The sequence below is a fragment of the Phoenix dactylifera genome, chromosome 4 (genome assembly GCF_009389715.1).
Source record: "Phoenix dactylifera cultivar Barhee BC4 chromosome 4, palm_55x_up_171113_PBpolish2nd_filt_p, whole genome shotgun sequence".
Lineage (NCBI taxonomy): Eukaryota > Viridiplantae > Streptophyta > Magnoliopsida > Arecales > Arecaceae > Phoenix > Phoenix dactylifera.
This window is the reverse complement of record NC_052395.1, coordinates 22,070,600-22,078,437: the sequence shown is the minus strand read 5'-3', so window position 1 is coordinate 22,078,437 and position 7,838 is coordinate 22,070,600.

Genomic DNA, 7,838 nt, shown 5'->3' with positions numbered 1-7,838 from the left:
ACAAAACCTCTATATAAAAGCCCTCAAGTCTCATTTAAATTCCAGTAGCTGGGTCTACGTCAAAACAGCAAAGGAAACAATTGTTGTTATTTACCTAGCTCAACGGCAGGCTAGATTTTTTTTTGGAACAGCAATAGTACTCATTTTAATGGGTAATAATTGATTACTATATAAATATAACAATGTTATTCATTTTTTTGGTAAAACAATGTTACTCATTGAAGACTGTGGAGTGATTGATTAAAACCCCATTTGATTTTGATGAGCTCAAAGCATTTGAGTATATCTTGTGATTACTAATGAATTCAATTGAGTGTTTCAGTGAAAATCCTGTCCAAGTGTTTCTAGACTTGGTTCATAGTATTTTGGATAAGTTAAGAAGTCTGCATGAACCAATGTCTGAGACTCGAGTCGACTCCCGAGTATCACGAGTCGACTCCAAGCGTATCAAGTTCACTGGCACGAGCTCGAGTCGACTCCAGATCAGTACGAGTCGACTCCGACTGAGAACAGACAGAAGGACAGAAAGCTTCAACTCAGAAACTGTCAACGAGTCGACTCCCGAAGTGCGCGAGTCGACTCCAATGTTCAACGAGTCGACTCCAGGGTAGTAAGAGTCGACTCCAAGAGAAACACAAAGAAAAGTCAGAGAGCAGTTTTCGGACTCTGAGATTCGAGTCGACTCCCGCAGTACGCGAGTCGACTCCGAGACTGAGCGACCATCAACAGACAGAAGACCATGTTACTGCCTCTGAGATTCGAGTCGACTCACAGACAGCTCGAGTCGACTCCGAGACAAGCTTCACGTCAAAAGGCAGAAGACCAACTTTCGGAAACTGAGAGCCGAGTCGACTCCAAGGAAGTTCGAGTCGACTCCAAGACTGGATGAGCCAAAAGACAGAGAAACGGGAGTTCGGGCTCTGAGATTCGAGTCGACTCCCAGGACAGTCGAGTCGACTCGAGTGGACAATTCAAAATTGGATCCACGGACTTCAGTGGATGAGCCGACTCCAAAATTGCCAGGTCAGCTCCAGAAGTTGGCGAGTTGACTCCAGGTCAAGACGAGTCGACTCCCAGTCAAGACGGCAACTTTAATTCAAATTTGGAACAGTTGCCGAGTCGACTCCGGAAAAGCGTGAGTCGACTCCTGCTACAGCCGAGTCGACTCCTGATCGCGCGAGTCGACTCCAACCCACCAACGGTCATATTGTCAGGCTGCGCAGAGTATGCAGAACGGCCAGAAAAAGCAGAGTAACGGCTAGTTTCCGTGGGGGTTGGCTTAAATAGCCACAGAGGACTGTAGCAAGGCAGAGAACAGATATTCCACTCCAAGCATTCAAGTTTTCAAGCTCTCCAAGTGCTCTTAAACGAAAAAGGGGAGATCTGCATTTACTGCTCCAACAACTTCTTCCCAACAATAAAAGCTTCCTCCTCCTGCATTCAAGTCGACCACTCTTTCAAGAGGAGACCGGAGTTCCAGAAGCCATACCTCTTCACCAGCTTAAAAGCGTTTGAGGGCTTCTAACTCCTTTACGATTATATTGTTTTAAATCTGCTTTTTGAGAAGCTATTTTCTGTTTTCTTCTATCTCTTGTATTTACTTGATTCAATCGGGGGATTGAATCAAGAGGTTTAAGGTTGGTTGGTGAGCCAAGTTAAAACCAACGTGTGTAAGGGTTTGATTGTGAGCCCGGAAAAACAATCGGGGTTGGTTCTAGTCGGTGAGCCTGGGAAAACCGACCGAGTTCGTTGTGAGCTCGTAAAACAACAAGTTTGGTTGTGAGCTTGCAAAACAACCGGCTGTAATCCAAGGGGGTTATAGTGAAATTCCCAAGTGAGACTTGGGGAGTGGACGTAGGAGCAAGGGTTAGCTCCGAACCACTATAAAACTTTGTGTTTGTAGTGCATTGTCTCTCATCTTCTTCCCCGCACATTACTCACAGCACTAGACCTTAATTAATTAACTTGTTATAGTTTTTAATTAATCATCCACAAAGTTTTAATTAGTCAAATTATTTTAAAAACCCAATTCACCCCCCCTCTTGGGTTGTCTATCTGGGCAACAAGTGGTATCAGAGCCAAAAACTCTTCCACTCAAGAGTTAAAAGATCAAAATGACAACCCCATTTGGATCTTCTCACATTGAGGGTCAGTCCACCCAAAGACCCCCTTTCTTCAATGGATCTGACTACTCATACTGGAAGGCTAGGATGAGAATATTCATCCAAGCCCAAGACTATGAGATGTGGTCCATTGTAGTAAATGGGCCCTACATCCCATCCATATACGTAGATGGTGTTAAGGTACCTAAACTAGAAATGGACTGGGATGAACATGACATGAGGAAGGCACAATTAAACTCTAAAGCAATGAATGTCTTCTATTGTGCCTTAGACCGTAATGAATTCAATAGGGTCTCCACTTGCAATTCTGCAAAAGAGATTTGGGACAGACTTGAAGTGACCCATGAGGGTACGAATCAAGTGAAAGAGTCCAAAATAAATATTTTGGTTCATAAATATGAACTATTTAAAATGGACTCTAACGAAACAATTACATGCATGTTCACTAGGTTTACTGATATTGTCAATGGCCTAAAAAGCCTTGACAAGAACTATACTAACAGTGAACTTGTCAGGAAAATCCTTCGGTGTCTACCAAGGTCGTGGGAAGCTAAAGTGACGGCAATCCAAGAAGCTAAAGACTTGAACAGGCTTCCACTTGAAGAGCTCCTTGGATCCCTTATGACGCATGAGCTTACCATGAAACAACACAACGAGGAAGAGTCCTCCCATAAGAAAAAGGTAATAGCTTTAAAATCTACTTCTTCTAACAAGGACTTGTCTTGCAGCAGCAGCAGTGAAGAAGAAGAAGATGAGGAAGATGGTGGTGAGGCTCTTCTTGTGCGCAAGTTCAAGAAATTCATCAACCACAAGAAGTCCTATCATCAAAGGAGAGGCCCCTCAAATTCCTACCGCAAGGACAAAGGTAAGGAAAGGGAAAGAGAGGGGATCGGGTGCTATGAGTGCAAAAAGCCGGGACACATCCGAGCTGAGTGTCCCTTACTAAAGAAGAGCAGCAAGTACAAGAAGAAGAAGAAAGCCCTTGTCACCACCCTATCGGACTCCGACGCATCATCCTCATCATCGGATGAAGAACAAGAAGAGAAGGCCAATTTTTGTTTCATGGCCAACGAAAATGAGGTAACTTCTGATACGCACTATGATTTTTCATTTGATGAACTTTATGATGCGTTTAACGAACTAATGATTGAATATAAGGATGTTAATGTTAAAAACAGGGAACTAAAAGTAACTAACCAAACTTATATCCGTAAGTATGATTCTTTAATTAAGGATAAAGATGCTATTACCAAAGAAAATCTAGAACTTAAGACAAGCAACCAACTCTTAATTAAGAAAACTAATACCTTAACTAAAGATAATGAAAAACTAACTAAGAAATTTTCAGAACTTAAAAAATATAAACAAACCTTAGATAAGGATCTTACTAAAGAACTTAATGATCTAAAAGCCGAAAATCAGACACTAACTAAAGAACTTAACAAATACAAACCCTTAGTTGAAAGATTTACCTATAGTTCTGAAAAATTAAACATGATACTAAATAGTCAACGTGCAGTGTTTAATAAAGTCGGTTTAGGATATAAACCAAGGAATAAGCAAAAACTTCTTAGTAACTTCTTTGTTAAAGCTGGGGAAACAAAAACTAAGAAAATAACCTGCTTTTGTTGTGGTACAGTAGACCATAAAGCAAATGTATGTAATTTTAGGAAAAGTAAAACTAAAAGAAAAATTAAAAGGGTATGGGTTCCAAAAGGAACCAACTTGACTAACCATGAAGGACCCAAGAAAACTTGGGTACCTAAGATGACATGATTTGCTTGTGTAGGAGTGTCTTGCAGCCAAGGTCAACAAAAATTGCTGGTATTTGGATAGTGGCTGCTCAAGGCACATGACGGGTGATAAAGACCAATTTTTCACCCTTGAAGCTAAGAAGGGAGGTGCTGTGACGTTTGGAGACAACAACCAAGGTCACATCATTGGTATTGGTAAAGTTCAAATCACCCCTTCTACTTTTATAGATAATGTCAGATATGTTGATGGTCTTAAGCATAACTTGTTAAGCATCAGTCAATTATGTGATAAAGGATATGATGTTATGTTTAAACCATCACTATATATTATAACAAATCCTAATGATAATAGCTTAGTTTTTAAAGGGATTAGACGTGGAAATGTATATGTTGTAGACCTAGAAGATCTTGCAAAACATAACCAATGTCTAGTTGTAAATGAAACTAAAGATAATGATGCTAGTTGGTTATGGCACCGTAAGTTAGGTCATGCAAGCATGGACACAATAACTAAATTAGTTAAAAAAGAGACTCCGTGATAGGTTTGCCAAAATTAAAATTTGAAAAGAATAAAATATGTGAAGCATGTCAATTTGGCAAACAATCTAGGAACTCTTTTAAATCCATAAAATGTGTCTCTACCTCTAGGCCTCTAGAATTATTACACATGGACCTATTTGGTCCAACTAGAACAACAAGTCTAGGTGGAAATAAATATGGTCTTGTTATAGTAGATGATTACTCCAGGTACACATGGGTCATGTTCCTAGCACATAAGGATCAAGCATTTTCTATGTTTAAAAAGTTCCATAAGGAAGTAACAAATGCTAGAGAGTCTTCAGTCATAGCCATTAGAAGTGACCATGGTACCGAATTCGAAAATCAATTATTTGACGAATTTTGTAGTAAAAAGGGGATAACCCATAATTTTTCTGCACCTAGGACACCACAACAAAATGGAGTTGTGGAAAGGAAAAATAGAACTCTAGAGGAAATGGCTAGAACGATGTTATGTGAAAGTAACCTCCCTAAGTACTTTTGGGGAGAAGCCATTAATACTTCCTGCCATATATTAAATAGAGTTTTATTAAGACCCATTATAAAGAAAACACCATATGAACTGTGGAAAAACAGAAAACCAAAGGTTAATTATCTTCATGTTTTTGGATGTAGGTGTTTTGTGCATAATAATGGGAAAGACAATCTAGAAAAATTTGACCCTAAATCTGATGAAGGAATATTCTTAGGTTATTCTACAACTAGTAAAGCCTATAGAGTATTTAATAAAAGAACCTTAGTCATAGAAGAATCTATACATGTAGTATTTGATGACTCTAGTGACATCTCCTCTAGTAAGAAAGTTAATTTTGATGATGATGTTGAAATACTTGAGGAAAAGATAGATGAGATGGGATTACAAGATGATAATCAAAAGTTGATTGAAGGAGAATCATCAAGCCAAGAGGCTATTGTGGATCATGGGCTAACAAAAGCTTGGATGTATGCTCACGGGCATCCTAAGGAACTCATTCTAGATGATCCATCTCAACCGGTTAGGACTAGAGCTTCACTAAGAAATCTAAATAGCCATCTAGCTTTTGTTTCACACTTTGAGCCCAAACATATAGAAGAAGCCGAAAATGATGTAAATTGGATAAATGCAATGCAAGAAGAACTAAACCAATTTACTAGAAACAAAGTGTGGGATCTAGTAGAGAGGCCTTCTGAATATCCAATTATAGGTACAAAATGGATATATAAAAATAAGCTAGATGAAAATGGAATTGTTATAAGGAATAAGGCTAGACTAGTGGCAAAGGGTTATAATCAAGAAGAAGGCATAGATTTTGATGAAACCTTTGCTCCCGTAGCTAGACTTGAGGCTATTAGACTATTATTAGCATATGCATGCTCTAAGGATTTCAACCTATTTCAAATGGATGTAAAAAGTGCATTTTTAAATGGGTATATAAATGAGGAAGTGTATGTAGAACAACCTCCTGGTTTTGAAAATCATCAATACCCTAATCATGTGTATAAACTGAACAAAGCACTTTATGGACTAAAACAAGCACCTAGAGCTTGGTATGAGAGACTTAGTAAATTCCTATTAGAACATGAATTCTCTAGGGAAATGTAGATACAACATTATTTCTGAAAAAGAAAAATAAGGATATGTTATTAGTACAGATTTATGTTGATGATATCATTTTCGGTGCTACTAACAATCGCCTCTGCGAGGAATTTGCTGATTTGATGCAGAGTGAGTTTGAGATGAGCATGATGGGAGAGCTGAACTACTTCCTCGGGCTTCAAATCAAACAATCTGAAGGAGGCATCTTCATCAATCAAGCAAAATATATCAAGGAGATGCTCAAGAAGTTTGATATGGAGGGAAACAAGTCAATCAGCACCCCCATGAGCTCATCATGCAAGTTAGACCAAGATGAATCAGGTAAATCTGTAGATCAAAAACTTTATAGAGGTATGATAGGTTCTTTACTGTATCTTACTGCAAGTAGGCCTGATATTATGTTTAGTGTGTGCATGTGTGCTAGATATCAGGCTAATCCTAAAGAATCACACCTAGCTGCAGTTAAGAGAATCTTTAAATACTTAATTGGAACTAAGAACATAGGGCTGTGGTACTCTAAAGAATCTAGCCTAAACTTAATAGGGTACACAGATTCAGACTTCGCTGGATGTAAGCTTGATAGAAAAAGTACCAGCGGGTCCTGTCAATTTCTAGGAGAAAACCTAATCTCATGGTTTAGCAAGAAACAAAACTCGGTTGCATTATCCACTGCAGAAGCTGAATATGTTGCAGCCGGGAGTTGTTGTGCTCAAATCTTATGGATTAAACAACAATTAGAAGATTATGGCATTAAACAAGATAAAATCCCCATTAATTGTGATAATACAAGTGCCATAAATCTAACTAAAAATCCAATTCAACATTCAAGAACTAAACACACTGAGATAAGACATCACTTCATAAGAGATCATGTATTGAATGGTGATGTGTCACTCCAATTTGTTTGTACTGATAATCAATTAGCAGATATTTTTACAAAACCCCTAAGTGAAGAGAGGTTTAGTGTGCTTAGGAGGGGATTAGGAGTGATTGATCCATCCTAGTGGGTTTTTCACTAGATTAATTGATTTTGATGATTAGAATGAGGTTAAAATAGAGTTTCTATGCAGTGATCATCAAATCAGTCCTTAATTAGGTGATTTTCCCTCATTTGGCACGATTATGGCATGGTTTTTAGGTGCGTGCCAAGGTTAGAGACGACTCGAGTAAGTTTCAGAGCCGGCTCCTGAGGGGGAGTCGACTCGCGCATTTGCGGGAGTCGACTCGCAAAGTTGGCAGCTGAGGGGGAGTCGACTCGCACACTGTCGGGAGTCGACTCGCGCATATTCTGGAGTCGACTCGAGGTCGAGTCGACTCGCGACTCAGGGGAGTCGACTCGCAGTCGGGATCCGACTTTTTAACCCTAGGTTTGTCGTTTCGCAAACACTTTTCCTCAAGCCGCCACTGTTCACAAAGCCCTAGAGCCGACTCCTAGGTCATCCCCGATCGTCTCCAAGCCCTTTTCCCGTCGATTTTTCGCCGGACATTGAGTTTCCGTCCGTTCCTAGGTCATTTCCGGTCCGTCCCGAGCTTCCTCTGTCGGTCCTTCACCGTCCTCTAGGTATTTTTCTTCCCGTTTAGGTCAAGATGCCTCGTAAGACCGTCGTTAGGAAGAGGTCCCATCCCGAGGCCGGTCCAGAGCGGCGCTCTAAGGCGCGGCACGATCCCGCGAGGGAACCACCTCCGGATCGTTCCCCGCCTAGGGTGGTTCTCGTTAGGCCGTTGGCCGGGAAGGCCGTCACCTCCGGGAGGTTTGTCGATTTCGACTATCTCTCCCGGGAGGGGTTCACCATAGGCGATAGGCTTAGAGCCCAGGGCCTAGAGTAC